Genomic DNA, 26,367 nt, shown 5'->3' with positions numbered 1-26,367 from the left:
TATTTTGTAACGTTAAGGCTGAACTCTCAAATATACAATTCATTCGCGACCGGTAGGGTAATATTTTTTTAGAATACACGAAGGTATAATGAAAGAATACTTTTTATCATATTTTTTTTCACTGCTTACCTATCAATAACTCAAAACCATATATGTATTTCGAAGAAAAACTATTTTTTTTAATACAAAAACGGTGTTTTAAGCAAAAAAAATCAATTTAGTTACCTGTGTTGAAAAGAAAATTAAGCTGCGGGTTATCGTTTATCCCGCCTCAATAAGTTTTTCATCATATTAAATCATTTTTTGTTGTTGAGTGAACACATTTGCACGTTTGCCGGTCGTGTATTTCGAGAATTGAAATGCCAGATGAAAGATTTGGTGCATTCCTCGGGCACCGGTTGATATTATTTCGGTGAGTAAGTGCACCGCATTAGCTTACAATCACAAATACGATGCACTTAATCACGTGAGTTTGAGGGGTATTTTTAAAACGTGTTTCGAGTGTAAACTCGGTTAGAAAACACGCGCGCCAGTGTGTATAACAAAGCTCCCTGTAAAATGAGAAGGTCCGGGATAGCGAACTCTCAATGCTTGATTTATGTTAACCTACCGTGATAATTGGATTCTCTGGAAATGATGTACGTAAGCATTGCTCCATTTCTTGAAATAACGAGTTGCTATACATCTTACGATTGTTCTCTTTCAATTGTAATAAAACGATTACTAAAATACCGGATCAACTTGCAAATAAATACATATCGCTCACTCCTTTCAACAACTTCATATATCAAAAATCTTCAATTTTCAGTTGTGCATGTTTTCGGAATGCCCAGAAAAAGTACTATATCCCAGCAAAAGCGGCGTATTTTTAACTTAATATTTACCCGCTACAGGGCAGAAAGTGTTGTTTTTGCATTTTGAAGAAAAGTTATTGTTTAATTATTTTTTTTAATATACTTTATATTTTTCAAATGGAGAAAAAACATACAGGTTGTATTTAAAAAGATCTGTTGCTCAGTAAAAAGTTCAATAAGCGGCTTAATATTTATTTTTAATACATTTCATTATATTTTTGAACGATAAAAACGATCTCCTGAAAAATCAAGTATTTAGATATATGACGTTGTTGAAAGGAGTGAGCGAAATGTATGTGCACGTACAAAAATACAGTTTAAAAAATCCGTTTTATTACAACATAACATTAGTAATCATCATTTACGATAGTGAAAATTAAAAAAAAAAAACTTTATATTCCTTGATATACCTATGTAATAATTGTAACTGTAATCAACTAAGCAAAGTGTTGTCTTTTTTGACATCTCAACATAGAAGAAGAAGAATATGGAAGAAAAAGCTTGTGAAGACCAGGATCAACACTAAAAAATGTGGATAAAAGCACTAAAAAGTGTGGATGCGCTTAAGCAGCTCTTAATCAGGAATTGAGAGCGACCTCATCCGTGAACCGATTAAAAACATCATCATGGCAAAATTTGGCCATATCGAAATATGAGTATTCTTATAGTATGATCGTCAATTGATCTGAGTGCAATTAAAATAAAATTTTAGATTTTACGGTGATTTCATTTGCTTACAGTTCAATTGCCGCAGGGTGACGATTGATTTACCAATTGTAGTGTGTATCCAGTTAGATCAAGCGATTACGGAGACGTTGGAAATTATATCATTTGTTGGCGATGATTATGCCATCTCGACACTCCTCTTGTCGGGTCGCAGTCTATTTTTCGGCCGTGAAAAACATATGTTTTCACGGTGAGGACGCGTGGGTTAAATATATCACATTCATCTCGAATAGCGAATTCTTTGATCACACAACGGCAATCGTTGGAATCTAGAAATAAACGTACGTTGTTCGCATCGGCCATTCGTCACATTACTCATATCTGCTTTGATTCTGTCAGATCGTTACCTCTCCTTAAAGTAATATTTATGGTTTCTTTGAAAAGTAACATAAAATTTATCGTGGATTACCCCAGTGTTTCCCAACTATATTTACACAAAAAAGTGTATTAGGTTTTTTTTCACATTATGTAACTGGAATCTACAAGCACATCCACAAAACAGGCAGAGTATTTGGCGTGGAGGACTCGTTTTCTGGTGACGGAAATTTTACAGCTTCTTTGGGCCAGATTTATCAGAATACATGTGTTGGGTTGTGGTCCCGTGGTTAGAGTCGCGGACTCTCAAGTCCGAGTTTCTCGGTTCGAACCCACTCTACCACAATTTGATACCTATTTCTAATAATGAGCCGCTTAGGCTCACAGAAATAGTATGAAATTGAAATATTTGTGTAAATAATAAAATCAGAAATATTTCTCTTTTTTTAATAGTAATGTATTTAACGTCGTCTTTTCGGAATTATTAATTGATTATGATTTAATTATTAAAAATAATTTTATTTATTTATTTTTCACAAATCATGAGGTAGAATGTGCAAGCTTCTGTATAAAAGAAGATTTAAAAGTAAATCTTACTCAAAAATACCTAATAAAATAAACGTTTCTGTTAAAATTGTAAAGTTTAATTATTTTTTTTACTTTATATCATATTTTTTAATGTCTCCGTATTCCTAATTTTATCAAGACTCTGATGAAGAAACTAAAACGATCCGCAAATATTTGCAAATAATAAAATTACCATAAAGTCATAAATGTTTGGGAAATACCGGTTTGCAGAACCGGTGAATTCATTCTCAGAATTCCTGATGAGCAAGAAGAAGGGCGCTTGTGCACCACAGGAATTTTACCGTCCGGCAGTCCGGTTAGCATGATAAAACAGACGATTGGCTTGGATTGGCTTATGATTTTGGCCGTCTTCGGATTGGTGCGCTCGATCGGTGCGTGATCACGGTGCGTGTAAATTCGATCACGCTAAACTGTCGTACACGCTTTTATTTAAAAAAAAAAACCGGACTGCCGGACGGTAAAATTCCGTGTAGTGCACAAACGCTTTTTTTATGATGCAGGTTTCTATCACTTTTCATTAGATCATATTAGGTTATTTCATACTACGCCAAGTCGGGAACATTTTTCAGTATTCATAAAGCAGTAAAATTGAGTCATAAATGTCTTCGCTTGTCGTATTAAATTTTATAGATATACCATAAAATTCTAAAATGAGAACAGTTTCAATAAAACACAGTCGAAGAAGAAAATTTATAAAAGGCATCGATTTACTTGTATTTAAAAAAAAAATCAATTCTTAGCCTTATCCGCAACAAATAATTCATAAGGCACTGCATCATACATAAAAGCAGTGTCATCTTGATCGTTAACACCTGAAGGAAAGGTGATAAGCCCTGAGCTTCAGGTACCAGTCCAGGGTAATATTATATAAATGTTAAAGTGAAAAATCACATAAATAAAAGAAAAACAATACTCTGTTTAAAACCTACCTACTGTCAATGATATACTATACTGTGATATGACAACTGGCACTCGTAAATTTTCGTATTTTTGGTGCTCATGGTCTCCAACTGTATTATCTGACGAAAAAGACTGAAAAACAGAATAAGGCTTCGCCTTGCTACCAATATACCAATCCCCGTGCAGTAAACCATTTATGTATGGTAGGTATAATTATTTTGTTTTGAAAGACATCTCTATAATATAATTATTTAATGCCTACTATAAAGTACATATTAAACAATTTATAAAATTATATTTTATATTAATAATATAAGTGTAATGATAATAATAATATAGGGATATAAATCTTTCACCCGTTTGAGTGATTTTTTTTTTCATTTGTAAGTTAAATTCATATAATTAATGTAATAAAATGGTAGTTTGTTAATTTTACATATAATATATATATATATATATATATATATATATATATATATATATATATATATATATATATATATATATATATATATATCGGATCATTATTAAATTAGGTATCGAATTGTGGTAGTAAAGAGTAGGCTCGAATCCATAATCTCTGACTAAGAATCCGCGACACTAACCACGGGACCACAACCCGACACATTATTAAATAACTTTCACATATCTTATTGGAATGATTTTGGGGTCATACAGGGTTAAAGATTAAATTTGTTGTAGAAAAAACTATGACTACGCTTTATCATATCAAATACACGAAATTCTCCCCTTATAAATGACTCAACATTATATAGATCACAGTATTTAACTGACTCAATGTTGCCTTGATTGTGAATTTCCTGAAGACTAGGCAACTATTAGAGGTAAACACGTCAGTGAAATAATATCAAAATAAATGCAATGATGATTTTGAAAATGTCAAAAATAATAAAATAATAATAATAACCAGCCTATGACGGTCGTAAGCCCCGTAAATGCCCAGACTTCCATATTCTTCTTCTAAAATAAAATAACTCCTGTAATTGGAGATAATCCAGATTTTGTGAACAAGTATTTGGACACACTCAAAATGTTGTAAATAAATTATCTGGTCAAATTATAAGCTTAATTATAAAAATGAAAATGGTATTTTCTGGCGTTTCTCATGTGTGTGATTATAATCCAGGATTCGGATCTCACATACTAATATAAGAGTTTCTGCTTAATAAAAAAGCTTCTTTACATCTCACCAATAGATGTCTCTAGTGAAGTTCTAGTGATTCAAGAACAAAGTTTCTAAATTGGTTCATATATATAGAACTTCCAAGAATTTGAGTAGTGTGGTTGTCAATAATGGGTAGAATTGGTGAATGTTACACGTGTGTAAAGTGTTCATCTTTGATGAGATGTCAAAAAATAATATAAAATAATAACATAAAAAGCATGGGTGTAAGAAAAGCTCGCAAACCAATATGTTACTGGAAAAAAAACTTTTCAATATTTACATCACCAATAATCACTTTCAAAGAACATGGGTATTAGAATCAAATACAGCAAACTCTCAAAAGAAAACCTTAATGTCTAATATATATATATATATATATATATATATATATATATATATATATATATATATATATATATATATATATATATATATATATATATATATATATATATATATATATATATATATATATATATATATATATATAGAAGAATACTGTATTAAAATACTACAAATTTAAATATTCACATGCGATATTCTTCTATATTTTTGACTAAAACGAATATCATTTACGTGTACTAGTTTTCACAGAAGGTTACTTTTTCTGACGTACAGCTATTCAACGTAACCTTACTTTTTAAAAAAGAAAAAAATACTATGTGTGGCCTTTAAATTACAATAATAAAATCTTGTTTTAGGATTTCACAAACAGTATCGTTTTATTTTTTGACATTTCATCAAAGATGAAGAAGTATATGGAAGTCTGGGCATTTACGGGGCTTACGACCGTCATAGGCTGGTTTGAGTTTTTCACTCAAACCAGCCTATGACGGTCGTAAGCCCCGTAAATGCCCAGACTTCCATATACTTCTTCATCTTTGATGAAATGTCAAAAAATAATATGAAAATAACTCCTGTAATTGGAGATAATCCAGATTTTGTGAACAAGTATTTGGACACACTCAAAATGCAGTATCGTTTTAATTTAATTCTCTTTATTACAACAAATTAAAACAAAGGCGTAATTAAGAATACATACACTTCGAAAAAATGACCGAAATATATTTTTATGAAAAAAAGAAAATAATTAATTAAGAGATATTAAATTCACTAGGATATGATATTTTTTATCTGCTTTTTTAGATTAAAAAAAATTCTTTTTTTACTTTTAAAATATCAAACAATCGATGTACAAAATCTGAATTAAAAGAAAATGAATCATGAATTATCAAAAATATTAATTGGTTGAATAAAGGAAAAAAATAACAATTTATTATTTTGATGCAGTAATTTAAATGCACATGTGATCATGTTTTCAATTTTGTTTATTTCTTAGATAACTAAACAAGTTTTCATATTTGACATTAAGTAATGACTAATTTCGAAGATTGCTATCTTTGCTTCAAATACCAATGCGTTTTTTTTTTTTTTTTTTAATAATATACCTGAGAAAGCAGTTGCTAGATTCTGATATGCAAAGTGCGAGCACTGGAGAGTGTATTCCGAGTTGGCGCGCGCGGGAAAACTAATCGGCGGGAAGAAGCGGGAAAACAGAGCGGCGGGCTGAAGCGCTGAGCGCTGAGGACGGACGGCTCCGTACTGAGCGCCGGCGGGCCAGCTCGCCAACATGCCCACATACAGCTAGTAGCGCCGGCGTAGTCGCGACGCTGCAAGTTGCAAGCCGACCTCCGACTGCATGGGCAGACGTAAGGGTCCGCCATCTAAAGTTTTTTTTTTCAACTAGTGCTTATTTCGTGAATGGTAACACTTAGCTCATGTCTGATTTGACAGATAAGTAGTTTTATCCTTCCGCTGAGCGAATATGGTTATGTGTATACGCTTGAACAACGCTGGGAAATATTGCGACATTACTTTGAAAATCATGGTAATGTTGCAGAATGTGTGCGAAAATTGCGTACGGTTTTTGGAAGAAGAGAAGCACCGTCAGCTCCGTATGTTCGTTATCTTGTGAAAAAAGTGAAAGAAACTGGCATCCTCATCGATAAACCAAAGCGTGAAAAGCCAAAAACAGTGCGTACACCCGAGAATATCGATGTTGTGGCAGAAAGTGTGCGTGAAGCGCCATCAACATCAATTCACCGTCGTTCTCAACAATTTGAACGGATTTTTGTTCACAAAAATTGAAGAGGAGGATATTGGCAACATTTGGTTTCAACAGGACGGCGCTACGTGCCACACAGCCGAAGCTACACTCGATGTTTTGCGCCCTTTTTTCAAAAAAAAAAAGTTATTTGGCGGACCCTATACATGTTACATGGATCTTGCATACATCCAAATAAAAGGATCATTGCTAAAAAAAAAAGCTTTTTCAATGCAGTGTTAAGACCCAGCATTTGAAAATTCGCTATTTTTTTTACTTTATTTTCTCTAAATCCAAGTAACATTTTACATATTTGATTTTTTCCTAAAATACCGTTTTTATATTGAGAAAATACGTTTTTATTTCAAATTATAACACATAAATGTGGAATTGTTTAATTGGCTTTATTTTTATTAATGTAACTATTTTTTAATATATACTTTTTTAAATGTAAAGCTGTACAATTCCCGAACAAATAAAATAAAATAAAATAATTAAATGGTTTGGAAAAGAGTTATTGAAAGGCAAGGAACTAAAAAATATATTTAAATCAATTCTATGTACATATATTCTAAAAAACAAAAAAATATTTAATATACTTTTTTTTTTCATACAAAATAAGAGAGAGAGAAACCCGTCGCAAAAATCTCTGTGAGTGGTTATATACTAACATTATTGTAAAAAAAAATAACAACAGTGTAAATGCGTTATAAATATATAAAGATATCATTAAAATTCGATCAACGGTTCACTACGGTTCTGCAGAAAAACGAAAACGTACTTTAAAATAATAGATTCTACCCTACCTCTTTTATTCTCGACGCATCAAATTACAATTTCAATAAAGGGTGATAAATAGGTTGATAAATATGTGATACCAAAGGCAAAAACGGTCGAAGTCAACATAAAAAGGGGCAGTGTACATGTCTCCATATTGTAATATTATAATGTAGCGTAGTTAGGCATTCACAATACGAGTATATTCACATCAATGAAAATGATAGGGTAATATCCTTAATAGTAATACGAAATGTCACTGGAAATGAAAACATCCATTTAGAAACGCGTTGAATGAATGCCTGAAACGAGGCTGGCGCGACTATTAGCTACAGTATTATGATAACATATCATGGTGATTTCTTACTACTAAACGATAAATTTTAATTTTCTATCAAAGTTTTACTAAATATGTACCACTATTTCTTCTAATATATTGTGACACATGCTTCGATGCATTCCGCATCATTTTCAAACACCGTATTGAAACATGTGTCGCAATAGATTTTAACTCTTACCACTCTGTAGGCCAGACATTCTGGCCCGTATGATTCTAGTAGGCAGCTCCGTGGGCCACAATTTCTGGCCCGGCACAGGCAACTTTAATCACTGATTTCTCTATCACCCAAGAATATTCTACCAAAAAATATTTCAGATAAATACAGTTAATCTTAATTAACATGGTCATACGAATTGCCAGACAGTGTCCTATAATTAGGGAACCAAAATATTTATTTGAATGGTAGAAAAACGTCGCATTTTTTTGGTCAGAGTAGCTGATCAGTTACGAGAAAAAATGGTCAGAGTGGAAAAGGTTAAATAGTGGTATTTACCAAGTAAAACATGAATTAATAATTTGTGGATATTAGGTACCACAAAGTGACTGCCGAATCAATTAATCAATGTATATCTAAGATATTAAGAAACGCGTGTTGAGAAGGTTTAGACATGTGGGACGAATGAGTTGAAAGTGGAAATAACAGTAAAACAAAATTATGGGGTAGTTGGAAAATGGAGCAGAGGACAACCGAGGAAAACTTGGCATGATCGGGTATGTCAAATACTTGAAAGCGGTCGGGTGAGGAGTCGAAATAATCGGTGGGTAATTATATTTATATGTGAAAATGGATGTAGTATACAGGGGTCACCCTAATCGCCCTAATCTCATTTTTAAGAACTTTTTGGAAGATCAAACTTTTAAGAGTTTTGTTGTGTATTCAAACATATGCTCATAAATATAATTGTGACTATACTTACAAAATTATTAAAATACTGTACCCATGAAAAGCATCATTAAATTTTATTTTAAAAACTCGACTCTCTTGATGTTCGCTAAAGAGCTTTATCCACTGTGCTTAAAAGTAGAGTAAAGGAAGTATTTAAGTTTTGTACTGTCATTTCCTGGCGAAAATGCATTTTTATTTGGTAAAATAACAACTATATAGTTTTTTCCCATATTTATTTTAAATGACCAGTGGCCGGGTTTCGTCGTTACAATAATAATAAATAATAATTTAGAATAATTTAAATAGTGCCATTTTCGTAAAAAAGTACCTCAAGGGCAAGCGCATACTGACGTGGATCATGACATGAAAACGATAATACGTTATCGACATCACCATTCACCCGGTCACTGATGAAAAAAAAAATGTAGAAAAAACTACTTAGTTGTCATTTTATCATATAAAAGGAAACATATTTGCAGAGATGCTGGTAATTTGGAAATTTATATATTTTGAAATAACAAAAATAATAAATATTATTAAGAATAAGACGGTAATTATACCAAGAATAAGACTAAAAAGTTCTGAATTTAGCAGGTAAATACCGTATATTATTTATTGATTCGGCGTTTAATTTGTAGAACTCCATTTTAATTTATGTATTAATTTTTAAATCAAACACAGATTTTTTGAGTCTACTAAGTTGCATTTTATTAACAAAAACACATATTATTGCTGCACATGTTAAAACTATCACTTAGAATTGTATAGCAACATAAGGACCGTCAGTCCATTTGATCTTCACATTCGTTTGAAAATGCCATAACTAGGCGAAACAACTATCACAATATTAATTTTATTAAATACAACTTAGTAGAGTCAAAAAATCTGTGTTTGATTTTAAAATTAATACATAAATACCGTATACGTACGAATTCAGTTGTGTTTTGTTAAATCATATTTTTGAACGATTTACGTGATAGTTTGTGAAATAAATGAATCCCAATCGAGGAAATGATTTCAAACTTATTAAAATTGAAATATCGTTAGAATCCTACAACCAAACGGGGTTGAAAATTTAAATATTAAGATATGCACGCGTATCTCAGACCCAGAATTATAAATCAACAATATCTGGAAGAATTATTCGGAAACAAAGGCACGAAACGCGTTTCACTGGCATGTATGTATGGGGTGTTTAAACAATTTTGCGACTCGGTTTTTTCAACAATGGCAGTCTTATTTTATCCTTATTTATAGTAATATGTTCATGAAAATTTTTGTTGAATACTATTTTATCCATAAACTTTTTGGGTAATTTATCGTTAAAAAAAATATAAATAAAGATCAGCATATTATATTTTAGTCACTTTTTTATAGATAACCAATTGAGTTCTTCTCTCATTTTTTCTATATTATTATATATATTTTTCTTAAGTACTATTTTCATGGCTTTATTTTGTATAATTTCTAATTTATTTAAATTTCCTTCATTTGCCAAAAATAATACTGTAGAGCAGTACGGCTGTCCAAATTTAAAACACAGTAAGGGACATTTTTTTGTAGTAGGTTTTTTTTGCATTTTTGGACTAAGTAGAGTCTACTTAGTCCATAAATGCAAAAAAAAACTACTACAAAAAAATGTCCCTTACTGTGTTTTAAATTTGGACAGCCGAGTAATCTATATGTGGAATAATTTTTGTTTAAAAAATGAGTTCTGCGGTATTTTTATTTAACTTATTCTATAATATTTTAAGGAAAAAAATATATAAACTTGTTAAAAATTTGCATTCAAGGTTAATTTTGAATCCAATATTACATCCAGATATTTCGTTTCATTAACTTTTTCGATTGTTTCATCATCTATATATACACGATTGGGCTTCATTCGAGCTACCTGTGGCGCTCTTTTGCCCGAAATCATTTTTAAACAATAATGCCATAAAATTATCTATTAAATAAAGCCAATTTCATAGACATTAACATTATTTTTAAATGTTTTTTTTTTTATTTTTGAATTTTTATACCTCTAGAAAAACACCCCATGCATACATACAAGTAAATGTTTGCGCACTTAAAATGATAACCGACGTTGTACCAGGAAGCTATTATTTTAATTGATCGATAAACGTGTTGCGCACAGAACGCCGGATGGAGTAACGAAATATTTACCCAATAAGTAAACACACTCTTCTTGTCCTTACACACCCAACACTAGTTCAACACATATTTACATACATAAAGCAGAATGACACAATTCAATTCTACCGCATATTTGCTGACAGTGACCCGATTTTTTAACGATTCTCGGATACGGGGTTTTTCAATAGCGGTCGAAGAAAAAATGTCAAAAATTGACGGATGTCTCATGGAATGATATTTCGGCTGTCCAAACTTAAAACACAGTAAGGGACATTTTTTGTAGTACGTTTTTTTGCATTTTTGGACTAAGTAGAATCTACTTAGTCCAAAAATGCAAAAAAAAACGTACTACAAAAAAAATGTCCCTTACTGTGTTTTGAGTTTAGACAGCCGATTTGATGGAATCATATTTTTTAACTAACTAACCATTACGACGCTTCCCTGCAGGGGTAGACAGAGAGAATAGAACGCCATTGCAATCTGTCTTTGCAAACAATCATACATACTCATACATACCCACCGATTATTACGACTCCTGCTTTGACCACTTTCAGGTATTCGTAATACTAGATCGTGCCAAGTTATCCTCGGTCTTCCTCTACTCTTATTCCCAACTACATTAGCCTCATAAATTTGTTTTACTATTCTTTCTTCACTCATTCGTTCCATACGCCTTCGGACATCAAATGAGATGAGATGGATTACCATTTCAACATATCTTTTTTTTTTAATCGAAAATACTAATATCAACCTTGCAGTCTTTACTGATATCACCATTCGAACACCTATCATGGATCGTTTTGCCGCACTATGTCTGAGAGATCGCATTTCGACTGCATTCGGTTTACCTTATTATTATTACTTTTGGATGTAACAGAGTTTGATGGAATAATATTCATTTTATATAATAGAATAAAATCATATTTTTTTAGGAAACTACCAATATTTTTTTATGGTGTATATTTTTTAACCTGCAATCATTTATTTTTTCACATTTTATTTTTATCACAAAGAAATCATAATAGAAAATATTTTTGTCTGATTCATCGTTGATGTGTCGTGGTTTTAATATATCAAGACATAAGTGTTAATAATCATCGATTAAATTGATGACCAATATCTGTACCCGACGGATTCTCCAGTTCTTTGGACACGTTGCGCGTGGCAACGAGGATAGCCTGGAACGACTAGTTGTGATCGGTAGCCTGGAGGGAAAGAGAGGGAGAGGAAGATCCCCCACACGATGGACCGATCAAATTAAGGCAGCAGCAGGCACCTCAGTGGTTGGAGCGCTACGTGCAGCGCAGTCAAGGGATAACTGGAGAAGAGTCATTGCTTCTGCAAGGGTCACAACCCTCAGCAATGAGGATTAAGACGGAGAAGAAAATTGATGACAACATAATGAATTTGCTTGCCAAGCCAAGGAATTCGGGATATCTATCCACTTTTATATCGAACCGGTGTGCTTATCTTGTCGGAACTTAGGAAGTATACCGTTTCCGTATAACAAACAGAATTTCATACAATTCTTCGGGGAAATTATTGCAATATCGTAATATAGAGCTAGTGTATATACATATACTCGTATATAACGGGTGATTCATTGTGACCTTTTTTTCAATAGGCATTCATTGACAGATCACGCTTGAGTCATGTTGAACTGTCGTATTTTTTTCAGTATCGTTTGGCATTTCATCATGGAAAGACTTACACTTTCAATTTCACCATGGAAAGACTCTTGAAAAGATCGAACATGATCCGCTGATTTCGACCAATGTCTTTTTTCAGCAATCAGTGTCATTTCTGGCTCAATGGCTGCCCCAATAAGCAATTTTTTTGGGATGATGAGCAACTCATAGAGACTCAAGAACTGATCAAACTGATACAATGATAACTTAATCGTTAATTATATCAAGGTGATCAGTCTTAATCTTCAGGTATGGTAATATTAATGATAAAAAAGGCACTTGCATTTATTTTGCCCCCACACCCCCTAGAAATCGAACACTGGACCTCTACTATGGTAGCCAAGCGCGTAACCAATACACTACACCCTTTGAGACAGACATATCCAGAGATGTGCATTCTATATAGGCAGAAAAGCAGTGCCTACCCGAGATTATTCGCGTTCTATATAGAAACATGACCTGTGCCTACTTCTATGCCTTATCCATACCCAACCCTACTGCCTATCCTGATTTAAAATTCTGTGCGCGCCACTGGACATACCTATATACATAAATATATAATTAAAATAAAGTCTCAGTTCGAAGCAAATTAGCTTACGAAAAGTTAATTTTGTAGAGAAAATATATTTGTATCCTACTAAATAATCCAAATAATACTCCTAAATATGTAATTACCATGACAAAAAATGTAAGTCACAATGAACATATTTATGTTTAATTATCACGTTCCGTTTAAATCTAACCATGTATGTAATTAATAGTTCCGTAATTCTACTGCTACGCGTGTTTTTACACTGGAAATAAATAAATTTAAACTAACTGCCTGCAAAATGATTATGTTTGCAACATTACTCACTGCCGTACCCGCCTAACACGAGACATTAAAATGACACGGAAAACAAAAACCAAAGCCCTCGTTCTCAAAATAGAGTTTCAATAATCACAGGGTCTTTTAGTCAAAAACCAATCCCATCCTGACATCTTCAGCTTTATAGTTACCGTAGAACCTCGCTATTCGTTTGTTTCCATATTTGTACAGCTCACCGAGGCCATGGCGAATGGATGCGTTGGTTTGCTTAGTTATTATTAAAATAAAATAAAACTTTTGTTTACATAAGAATCTCTTATACTTAAAAAAAAATCATACGCTATTTTTTTAACTAACTGTTTACAAGCTTTTGTTATTTTCCTCATATTTACGTCGAAATTACGAGTGTTAACATTTTAATTAACGACGTAATCAAGAAAGCATTTTTCAATAGAGAGGTGAAATTTGAAGGATGCTTAGCAAAGAAACATACTCGTATGAACCACAAGGGGAAAAGTGGAAGAAATATTTAATGTAATAGTATTATTATAAATTCACAATATTTTGAGTTCGTCCAGTTAGGAATTGTTTTTTTTAATAATATCTCAAAATAAATTTAAATAAATGTGTCAATCAAAGGATAAATACAACTTCCGAAATTTGAGTAATATAGTTATCAATCATAGGTGAATGTTACACGAGTTTTAAACCTCCTTATGACAGGTCGTAAGCCCTGTAAATACTCAAACTTTTTCTTTTTCATCTATGTTGAGATATCAATATTATTATATTATAAATGTTTACGTAGACTAGGGCTCTACATTTAAAGTTCGGGAATAAAAATCTAACGCATTATTTAGGAATCAACATCGCTGAAGGCAAATCCCTCTTAAAAACAGGCCGCAAGGCCTACACCAAGTAGAAGAAGAGAGAAAACCTTAATCCGCACCCCATAGGGCACTGCGTCATATGAACGCAGTGTTATCTTGATCGTTTACACATGAAGGAAAGGTGACCAGCCCTCCGCTTCAGGTACCAGACCAGGGTAATATTGAATAAATATTACAGTGAAAAAATCACTTATATTTATTTAACCCCCCCTGGGAATCGAAACCGGGACCTCCAGAACGGTAGCCGAGCGTGCTGACAATTACACTACGGAGGCGGACAAATTTATTCGATTAAAAAAAAAGGAATTCGTACAGGTCGCGAATAGAATCCTGGGACGAACTGTGTACGAATATAGAAATTCAACCGTACGAGGAATGTGAATTCCTAGAAAATGAAGATTACTTGTCATTCATCATGTTTTCCCAACATGCGACTAATCTGTATAGCCGTGCATTAGGTATTAGCCGGCCATTGTTTTTCAGTGTAAATTTCATTATCGGCGAGCTTTTTCAGTCCGCGGCGGGGGAAGTGTGGCGGACCGAAAGCCCTCGGGTCACGCGACGCCCTGTAAATTTTTAATCATAAAAAAGAGGCACGCACAATCCGCCACTCCCTGACAGATTGAATAACAGACCCATTAATGGGTGGGTTCCGTAAATTAAGGCCGGCGAAAGCCAGGCTGCCGAGGTACGGACGTCACTCAAAAATAGCAATGTCATTATGCTCAGATACCGATTTGTAGGTATTCGTGTAGATGTGATTTTTTTCCTAATATCGTTCATTCAGCGTTTTTTTTATCAATATTAGTATGTACAACATTTTGGGTGAGTCCAAATACTTGTTCACAAATCTGGATTATCTCCAATTACAGGAGTTATTTTTCATATTATTTTTTGACATCTCATCAAAGATGAAGAAGAATATGGAAGTCTGGGCATTCACGGGGCTGACGACCGTCATGACGGTTGACAACCATTGATTGATTATGTTTCGAGTTTACATAATTAATCAATAAATCTAAATAAATCCATGAATTTGAATACTGTGGTAGTCAATCATGGGTAGAAATGCCGAATGTTACACGTGTGTAAGGTGATCACTTGAACCAGCCTATGACGGTCGTCAGCCCCGTATATGCCTAGACTTCCATATTCTTCTTCATGTTTGATGAGATGTCAAAAAATAATATGAAAAATACCTCCTGTAATTGGAGATAATCCAGATTTGTGAACAAGTATTTGGACACACTCAAAATGTTGTAAATAAATTAAGTGGCCAAATTATAAGCTAAAATAATAAAAAATGAAAATGATATTTTCTGGCGTTTCTCATGTGTGTGATTCTAGTCTATGGCGGATCATAAGCCTTGTAAATATACTGTCATGTGTTGAACGTAACAGCAACATGGCGGAAAGCGTAGTTCTTGGCAGCTGCTTCACTTAGCATTTTCAATGTTTTCGATTCCATAGTACTTTAGAAGAAATCATTTTAGAACTGTGTGATTTTATATTTTATTTCTTTTCCATTTAAAAAAAACTGATCCACAACAAAGCGTGGCCAGGTACAGCTAATACGTACGTTATGAAATTGGTCATGTTTTTTTTTCATTTGAAAGAATACCCACGGTGAAATGAATAGGAAATTCAAGCGCAGTACATACTAGATATTTTTCGACGAAAAACCGCAAGTATTTTTTTTAGAATTTATGTAACCCGAGATAGAATGATTATTTATGCTAATTAATACACATTGCAGTTATTTAAATTCTACTTTACTCTTACCTGAGAGAAACCGACTCTTATTTTTAAAAATCTCACGATGAAAATGCATATTAAACTTTTTTGCATCGAGGATGCAATTCCTTTTAACGGTTGAGTTTCCTCAAACGAAGCGTACAAACTGGGACAACAATAGCAAATGAAACAACACATGGGTGCTGTATGAATTTCTACAAACCACATCTCCGCCAGATAACAACTGGTGACGTCACATTTCGTTCCGGGTAGAGTAAATAGTAGAGATGCACCTGCTAGTGGGTCAGTCGGCATCAGTCGGCTAAATCGATCAACCGACCACTTTGCCGACTAGTCAGTAGTAGCCTACTAATTTCCAATTAATTGGCTTTTTCTAGCCCTTATCCGAACTCAATGGTGCATAGGGCACTGCATCATGTTGACGCAGTGCTATATTGATCGTTACTTACATGAAGGCAAGGTGATCTTCTGACTATGACTCCTGCACTGCAGGGACCAGTTAAGGGTAATATTAAATAAATATAAGACTGAAAAATCACTAATATTTATTTTCAACCCCCCCTGGGAATCGAACCTGGGACCTCTACCACGGTAGCTAACGATGCTAACCATTAGACCACGGAGGCGGACAAATTCAGCTTAGCATAATTGGCTTAGCGTTAGTTAAACCAAAAAAAATGGATTCGAATCGTTACTTGCATTTTTGATATCAAGATACATTTTTTTATGTATCAAATGTTTCTAAATATAACTCATTTATTTATAGAACTTGCAATCTGTATATTAATAAATAAACGCAAAATAAAATTAAGTACGTAGATCGCATCGAAAAAACGATGACAGAAAAGGATGGATAATATTTTTGTATTATAGTGACACCTATCCGCAAATAAGACAAGAAATTAGACGTTTTAAGGTGGAGACTGACCGGAGCATTTCGTCGTAACATAACGTCGTAATATCGCTCGCGGCGAGCATCAGCGAGCATCCGAAACTATGGATGGAGCGCTCGGCTCGGTGTACTGACTGCCTGAATGCTCGCATCGTAACGTGTTACGTTACGACGAAATGCTCCGGTCAGTCTCCACCTTTAGACGTGTTTTTTGTATATGAAGTAGAAGATAACCGAAATTCACAAAAATGTGCACACCGGAGCAACATGAGGTTTCTAAGACGCACAAATATGTGCTGCCTGAATGCTCGCATCGTAACGTGTAACGTTACGACGAAATGCTGCGGTCAGTCTCCACCTTTAGACGTGTTTTTTTTGTATATGAAGTAGAAGGTAACCGAAATGCACAAAAATGTGCACATCGCAGCAATATGAGGTTTCTGAGACGCACAAATATGTGCACGCCGTAAACAATGTGTTAAGAAGAGTCGGCTAAGTCGGCCGATTATGACGATTAGTCGTTTTAAAAAATTCCCGACTATCGGTAGTCGACTTGTTCGCGGTACATCTCTAGTCTCTCTTGGCGGCATGCTGCGGTATCAGTCGGCAGTTGCATATCATAACAGAGAACATGAATTGCTATGATTTAACTCTTCACAACAATACTTAACGTCTGACTGTTTATTTCTATTGCCTCGGGTTGAAATTAACCTTTTGCTATTTTAAAAAAATTACACAACTTAAGTTTTATTTTGTTATACACGACTAGTTTCGAAAACTAACAGATGATTTCATCTACAGGTGAAAAATCTAACGAGCATTTTTTTAGGTGTATATAATATAGAGGTTGATAGGATGATAAATAGAGGGGAGGGGGGGTTAGGGAACAGGACATTTTTAAATAAATAAACAATATGACATTCCACAAAGTTAATGCCGGATCAATAAATAATATAACATTTTTTGTATTCATAAGTTTTGTACTACCATTTATTGTTGGAACTACATTTTATATTTTTATATATGTCCGCCTCCATGGTGTAATGGTCAGCGTGTTTAGCTACCGTGCTGGAGGTCCCAGGTTCGATTCCCAGGGAGGGAGGTGAAAATAAATATTAGTGATTTAACACTGTAATATTTATTTAATATTACCCTGGACTGGTTCCTGAAGCGCAAGAGTGATCACCTTGCCTTCATGTAAGTAATGATCAAGATAACACTGCGTCAATTTGATGCAGTGCCCTATGCACCATTAGGTGCGGATAAGGGTTATAAATAATAAAAAAATAAACATTTTATATATTAAAACAACAAGTTTATATGTAGCTATTTCCACTTTTATCGATATATTTCCACTTATAAAAGTGAAAAAGTTATAAAGTTGTTGTTTTACTTTACGAAATAAAGCATTGAGAACTGAGTGAATCGTCCAAATGACACGCGATATTAAACAATAAAAATTATCTTGCACAAAAATATAAAATTTCCTGTTTTAAACCTAATAATTTGTTTCATTAATTGATTCGGCAGTCACTTTGTGGTCAAATCTATCCATTTTTAATTAATGTTTTACTTAGTAACCTCTTCAACCTTCAACGTCCCAAGGACCCAACTCTAAAATGTAGTTAAGGTTTTACTTAGTAAATACCACTATTTCTTAAAATCTACTGTGACACGTGTTTCGATGCATTCCGCATCATTTTCAAACACCGTAACAAACAATACGGTGTTTGAAAATGATGCGGAATGCATCGAAACACGTGTCACAGTAGATTTTAATAAATAGTGGTATTTACTTAGTAAAACATTTATTAAAAACTAATAATTTAATTCTACCAATTCCTTTTTTTTCAAAGAAGAGAAAAATATTTCTGTTTTTATTATTTACACAAATATTTCAATTTCATACTATTTCTGTGAGCCTGAGCGGCTCATTATTAGAAATAGGTATCAAATTGTGGTAGAGTAAATTCGGACCGAGAAACTGTAACTTAAGAGTTCGCGATACTGACCACGGGACCACAACCCGACAAATTTGAGAAAACAGGTATGACTAAAAATACTTAACATAATAAGCTCTTTTTTTAAATTTATCAATAAAAAAAAATACGGGAAATATTTGTGTTCTCATTATATACATAAATATTTCCATCTATCATACTATTTTTATAGGCCTAAAGGGTCCGTAATTAAAAATAGGTATCAAGTTCGAACTCAGAATCTCCGATTCAAAGTCCGCGAAACTAAACACTAGACCAAACCTGGATAATTTCCATTTAAAGAAAATCAGAAATAAAAATCACAATAATAGCCATTACAAGAAAAGCCAAATGGCTTCAGGACTTGAATCTGGGTCATTCTGATATTCGGTATGTACTCTCACTATAACCACTAAGCTAGACAATCTGGGTTAGAACCCATACAGAAGTTAAAGCTATATCTTCACAGTATAGATATTTTTAACATATGACTTTTGTTTTCTAATGACTTTGGCATTTTGAAATCAATTACGGATCAGTATTTTTAGTAAATTTTAACCAAAGTTTATTTTTAATTAATAGAAGTAATGTTAATGATGTCATAACAAAATAATATATTTTACAAATTAACAGACACATACTAAATTGGAAATAATTTTCTATTATATGCTTCATTTGTAAACCTAGATTACAATTATAAACTTATGTAGGAAATTTTACAAGCAGTCGACATATTATTTTTATTTAAATTCAGTACAAAAGAAAGGATGGGGAAACAATTGAAATAAACAACATAATGTATTGACCGATTAAAAAAATCTTACGTATAATCTTTATAAAATAAAACTACTTTGTTTATAACAACTTTTTATTGGTACTTTACTCCAACAGTTTCAAGAACCTTGTCATCATCAGGGTTAAAAACGTACATGATTAACCCTGGTAATAAGTTTCTTGTCGAAACCAGTTAGAGAAAAGTACCAATAAAAATGGTTAAAAACAAAGTAGTTTTATTTTATAAGGTTTATAAAATGTGCCACAAAGTATCTGCGAAAAACATTAAAAAAATCTTACGTATAAGTTTGGATGCATATAATATATCTGAGGTAAGTAGGGCAATACTTTTATAAGGGTCTATGAATAAGGGTTGAGTTTATAAATAAAAAATAATGGCAACAGTCGGAAGTTCGCTTTCTTCCTTCCGATTTCCAGTAAATGGGTCATCCCAAGAAAGCTGCCAATCAGACCTCCGAGTTTACCGCCGCCATTCGGTCATCAGCACGAACGCTTGTACAAATAAATGTCCGTGCAATTCATTAAATACTCCCAAGTTAAAAATAATTTAAAATGTAATAATAGTGATAGTGATCGCAATAGTGATCCTCGTACCTACCTATTAAAAAGAATTATAAAATAGATCCCTACCAAAGTATCCACCCATCTTTCTAAACCTAATTCTAGAATTGCGGTCATAATTTCTAAAATGATAAAGCTTTAAACTATGAAATTTTGTATGAATTTTTCTTATTATTTTATTTGTAAATAAAAATAATACTTGACACTGGCAGAAACATCCTTTCACTGGGTGCCTGCCAAACATTTTTTTGGAAATATATATATATATATATATATATATATATATATATATATATATATATATATATATATATATATATATATATATATATATATATATATATATATATGTATATATATATATGTATATATATATATGTATATATATATATATATATATATATATATATATATATATATATATATATATATATATATATATATATATATATATATATATATATATATATATATATATATATATATATATATATATATATATATATATATATATATATATATATATATATATATATATATATATATATATATATATATATATATATATATATATATATATATATATATATATATATATATATATATATATATATATATATATATATATATATTAGTGAAATACTTGATTATGCCGAGTTTTCCCTGCTCATTGCCTCATAAATTTATTTTGCTATTCTTTCTTTACTCATTTGATTCACACGCCCAAACCATCTCAACACACCTTTCGTAAGTGAAAATATGTTTTCATACTATCCATATTTATAACATTCACTTTTTGTCATGATGTGATTATTCAAGTATACAAATATTTTATTTTATATTTATTAACTAGTTATTTTAAAAAAAGTGAAAAGATTTTCCTGAACACCGTGTACCGGTTATCTAATGAACGTGATATTTTCTTTCTACTTTGCACTAATGAAGTAAAGTTTACGTTGGCTCTGTAGCACTTAGCATATTCCCACCGGGACCGAATAGAAAGGTCGCAGAGACGATTCGGCGAAGGGGCTCCGCTCCACTTGTATCGGGGCCTACAGTGTATAGAACAGTGCTCTAGGCTGGGCGCATAGTTCAGCCCTTCCCGAACAATGGAAATGTCACACGGTGAACAAATCACAGTACATATTGGGGGGGAAATGGCGTACCTTTAATATTTTACTTGTAATTTTTATTCAATTAATAAAACATTTAATTTTTTCTTTATTATGTCACATGGGTGACAAATCAATGTTCATACTGGGGGGAAATGGAGTACCTTTAATATTTTACTCGTAATTTTTATTCAATTAATAAAACATTTACTTTTTCTTAATAATGTCACATGGTGAACAAATCAGTGTACATATTGGGGGGAAATGGCGTACCATTAATATTTTACTTGTAATTTTTATTCAATTAATAAAACATTTACTTTTTCTTAATAATGTCACATGGTGAACAAATCAGTGTACATATTGGGGGGAAATGGCGTACCTTTAATATTTTACTTGTAATTTTTATTCAATTAATAAAACATTTACTTTTTCTTTAGAATGTCACATAGGAAACAAATCAATTTTCATATTGGGGGGAAATGGCGTACCTTTAATATTTTACTTGTAATTTTTATTCAATTAATAAAACATTTACTTTTTCTTTAGAATGTCACATAGGAAACAAATCAATGTTCATATTGGGGGGAAATGGCGTACCTTTAATATTTTACTTGTAATTTTTATTAAATTAATAAAACATTTAATTTTACATTATAATGTCACATGGGTGTAAAATAAATGTTCATATTGGGGGGAAATGGAGTACCTTTAATATTTTACTTGTAATTTCCATTCAATTAATAAAACATTGACTTTTTCTCTATACTGTCACAATGGGGGGAATGGGGTACCTTGAATATTTAAATATTAATTATATTCAATTATTTACTTCTTCTTTATAATGTCACAATGGGGGAAATGGCGTACCTTCAATATTGCACATGTAGGTTTTATTCAATTAATCGAACGTTTACTTTTTCTTTAATGTCACAATGGGGGAAATGGCGTACCTTGAATATTGTACATGTAGGTTTTATTCTATTAATCAAACGTTTACTTTTTCTTTAATGTCACAATGGGGGAAATGGCGTACCTTGAATATTGTACCAGTAGGTTTTATTCAATTAATCGAACATTTACTTTTTCTTTGTAATGTCGCAATGGGGGGAAATGGCGAACCTTGAATATTGTACCTGTAGGTTTTATACAATTAATCAAACATTTACTTTTTCTATATAATGTCACTATGGGGGGAAATGGCGTACCTTGAATATTGTACCTGTATGTTTTATTCTAATAATCAAACGTTTACTTTTTCTTTAATGTCACAATGGGGGAAATGGCGTACCTTGAATATTGTACCAGTAGGTTTTATTCAATTAATCGAACATTTACTTTTTCTTTGTAATGTCGCAATGGGGGGAAATGGCGAACCTTGAATATTGTACCTGTAGGTTTTATACAATTAATCAAACATTTACTTTTTCTATATAATGTCACTATGGGGGGAAATGGCGTACGTTGAATATTTTACTTGTTATTTTTATTCAATTAATAAAATATTTACTTTTTCTTTACATTGCTACGAATTCAGGAGATGTTCAATATTGAAATCGTAATTTTATATTTTTTTTATTGCAAAACGTAATTGTATCACGAAACAATCTATGCTCTAAAATGTTAATTAGACCGAAATCTCAAGTAAAAATAAAACTAATTATTTTACAACGTCAGTTCTCCCAACGTTGTCAATATAAAGTTTACTCTGAGAAATAAGATTTCACGCTATTACATGAAATAAAAGTTTTTCATGGAAATGAAAATAAAGCATTTCAAACGTCATATCAAAGGAGTAAAATACTATTTTTAATAACCAGATTTCCATATTCTTCTTCATCTATGTTGAGATGTCGAAATACAAAAATAACTTCTAAGTAGAGAAATTCATATTTATAAACAAGGATTTGGACACACCAAAAATTTTTTTTTTTTAATTTCTAAAATCTCTGTATCTACTCACTTTTATTCTGACAACAAAATTGTTTGATTACTAAATTGGTTATATACTTCAGTAATTATCGCATCATCCGTAATTCAGTTTATCCCTTTTTGTAGCGACAATAGCTTCTTTCTTTGCCTTTCATTAGCTTTTGTCCACAATTAACTTTAAGTCTTTAAAAGTTTTGTCGCCAAAGTGTTACCGAAGTACAAAATTTTCCCCTACTCCGTACTTGGCTAGAGTAGAGCGAACAGCGGGAAAGGTCAGGGACGCTAAGACTACACCACTGGTCTATGCCGAGGACACTTTTTTAGGGCACATCGAACTAGGAATGAGGCTAAAATCAGCCATTAACGTTATTCTTCATACACCATAATAGGGCATTTATACTAACCGAGAAATGGGTTTTAATATATATTATTTTATTATATTATTTTTTATATTATATATTATATTATTTTATATTATATTATATTATGTTAATCCAAGAATTAACAATAAATATGGGAGTCGAACACTGCAATATATAGTTCCGAACATTTTTAATTTGTTGCCGACGGATGTTAGAGGTCAAAATAAAATATGGAACAAAGGCAAAATAAAGGAATGGATCAAGAGTTAATTTTATGAAAATTGTAAAATGTTTATATTCTTATTTTTTCTATTATTTTGTGTGTATATTAGGTTAAAATCGCTAAAAGCAATAAAAATGTATTAAAAAAAGAACTCCACCGACAAGACACAAAGGTAGCTTGGTGGGTCTCTGCAAAAAAAATGTTCTAAACATAATATGTATAAATTGTGATTTAAATAAATGTATACAAATAAATAAATAAAAATTAAAAATAAAATAAAAAATATAAATTATATTATATTACTTTTTAATATATTATTTTTTATTTTCATTTTTTTTTTATATTAACCGAGAAATAGGTTTTTTAAACTCATGATTGAAGGTCAGCAAATTCGCCGAATGAAGAAGTGAAGTGAAGTGAAGTGAAGAATGAAATATCAATATCGTATTTTGCTCCACATTTTTGGATGTGTCGAAGTCATTGTTCACAAATCTGGGTGTCTCCACTTAGCAGTTATTTTTATATTTTTGACATCTCAACATAGATGAAGGTGATGTGTGAAAGGTGACCACTCAATCACTTAACCTATGACCATAATAATAATAAAAAATAATAAAACCCTTATCCGCACCCAAATGATGCATAGGGCACTGCGTCATATAAACGTAGTGTTATCTTGATCATTTACACATGAAGGAAAGGTGATCAGCCCTCCGCTTCAGGTACCAGTCTAGGGTAATAATATTGAATAAATGTTACAGTGAAAAATTCGCTTATATTTATTTTACCCCCCTTAGGAATCGAACCCGGGACCTCCAGAACGGTAGCCGAGCGTGCTTACCATTACACTACGGAGGCGGACAAAAACCTATGACCATAAGCCCTGTAAATACTCAGACTTACATATTTTTCTTCATCTATGTTGAGATGTCAAAAATGCAGTTATATTTTGCCTTTAAAAAAAATTACATTTTTCAACCATACTGCATAACTCAGATTTTATAGTAAATTTGTTTATATCTTAATTTTTTTATATTTTCATTTTATTATTATGTACGTAGTTTTCAAAATTCTATCCATTTTTTCAACTACTGCGATATTTGTTAGATGACTTTGGAGGTTGGATATGAAATCAAACGAAAAAATATCGATTGAAAAATGTTTGTACAAAAAGTAAAAATTTTCGGAGAAATATGTGTATTGTAACCATTTTTATCAACTATGGTATATTTAATTACATAATGGATAATTTAAACACAAGAAATAAATATATCAAGGCTGAGATCTCAAACGTTCAAATACAGAACGCGAACGGCCGCGCTAGGGGCCGAATTTGTTTTTTTTTAAGTCACTTACTTTTCAATATTTTTTTTTCTTTTCAAATATTTTCTTTCTTATGAAGATTTAAGAATAACTTATTTTTTCAATACAAAAACGCTATTTTATGTAACAAAAAAAAATTACGTCAAATGTTACCTGGGCTTAAAGAAAATTAGGTTGCGATTTATCGCATATTGGCCATAAGTGCCCATAAAAAATGGCGAAAACCACCAAATTTCAACAGAAAATATGAGTATGTTCATAAATTAACTCGCCCAATTCAGCAGTAGGTAGGTACTATTGCAATGACAGGGCCGTGATTCCGAGCAAATGTTAATGAATTGACGTCTCTAACGGGCAAATGGCGTGCTATCCTCGACGGAGGTAGTTACGTTTTACAACACATTTTATTAGTCCTATCTTCGTTTCTCCGTAGCGACCAGTGACCGGTGGCGGTGGTGACTGGCGACCGGCGGCCATCCATCACGCGGACAGCTGACAGCGGCCATTTGGCGGGTTTTCTTTTCATTTGCGGGAAAGCATTTAGGCGGGAAATCGTCGTCGCTCCTTCCGTTATCAATTACTAGCCCGCGGATTGGCTGGCGTCGATTGCTCCAATATCGTAAGTACTGAAGACGGGTATCGACAAAATAGCGAAGTATAATTTAGGAGGAAACGTTATTCCAATCATTCTTCACATACCATATTGTTTCACATTTTCAACTTGGTTAAAAAAAAATTGCTTTGCAAGAGCAGATCTGTCAGGAAGCCTAGATGCTTCTGTATCAGATCTGGGCATGCGGTGGGACAGCTTTCAATATTCCACTCATTCTTTTTCTTCTTCTAACCCTTATCCGCACCCAATGGTGCATAGGGCACTGCATCATATAAACGCAGTGTCATCTTGATCGTTCACACATGAAGGCAAGGTGATCGGTCCTGCGCTTCAGGGACCAGTCCAGAGTAAAATTAAATAAATATTAGAGTGTAAAATCACTAATATTTTTATTCACCCCCTACCCCCTGGAAATCGAACCCTGGATCTCCAGCACGGTAGCTAAACACGCTAACCATTACACCACGGAGGTGAACAAATTTTCTCTGCTCCAATCATTACAGTTAGTTAAATGACGGGCAATATTATTTATTTATATATTTTGTATGTTAAAAGCATTGTTAACTTAATGGTATGGTAATATAACACTCTCCTTATCGTTCATAGTTCACTTTGTGTA

General features: G+C 32.4%; 1 protein-coding gene across 5 annotated transcripts in view; it reads right to left on the bottom strand.

Annotated features, from left to right (window-relative positions):
• ATP8A (ATPase phospholipid transporting 8A1) overlaps positions 1 to 26,367 on the bottom strand; it is a 139,048-nt gene that overhangs the window by 106,989 nt on the left and 5,692 nt on the right. Inside the window, exon 1 of one of the 5 annotated variants that reach the window (XM_088261693.1) lies at positions 6,018 to 6,217. The exons of the other annotated variants lie outside the window; for them this stretch is intronic. The gene's annotated coding sequence lies outside the window, so the exon portion shown is untranslated. Of the gene's footprint in view, positions 1 to 6,017; positions 6,218 to 26,367 lie in introns of those variants that run through there. 5 annotated transcript variants of the gene reach the window in all.

The sequence above is a fragment of the Brachycentrus maculatus genome, unplaced genomic scaffold (genome assembly GCF_059751285.1).
Source record: "Brachycentrus maculatus isolate JH-2025_06_01 unplaced genomic scaffold, ASM5975128v1 h1tg000166l, whole genome shotgun sequence".
NCBI lineage: Eukaryota > Metazoa > Arthropoda > Insecta > Trichoptera > Brachycentridae > Brachycentrus > Brachycentrus maculatus.
This window is presented reverse-complemented; position numbering and strand designations above follow the sequence as displayed.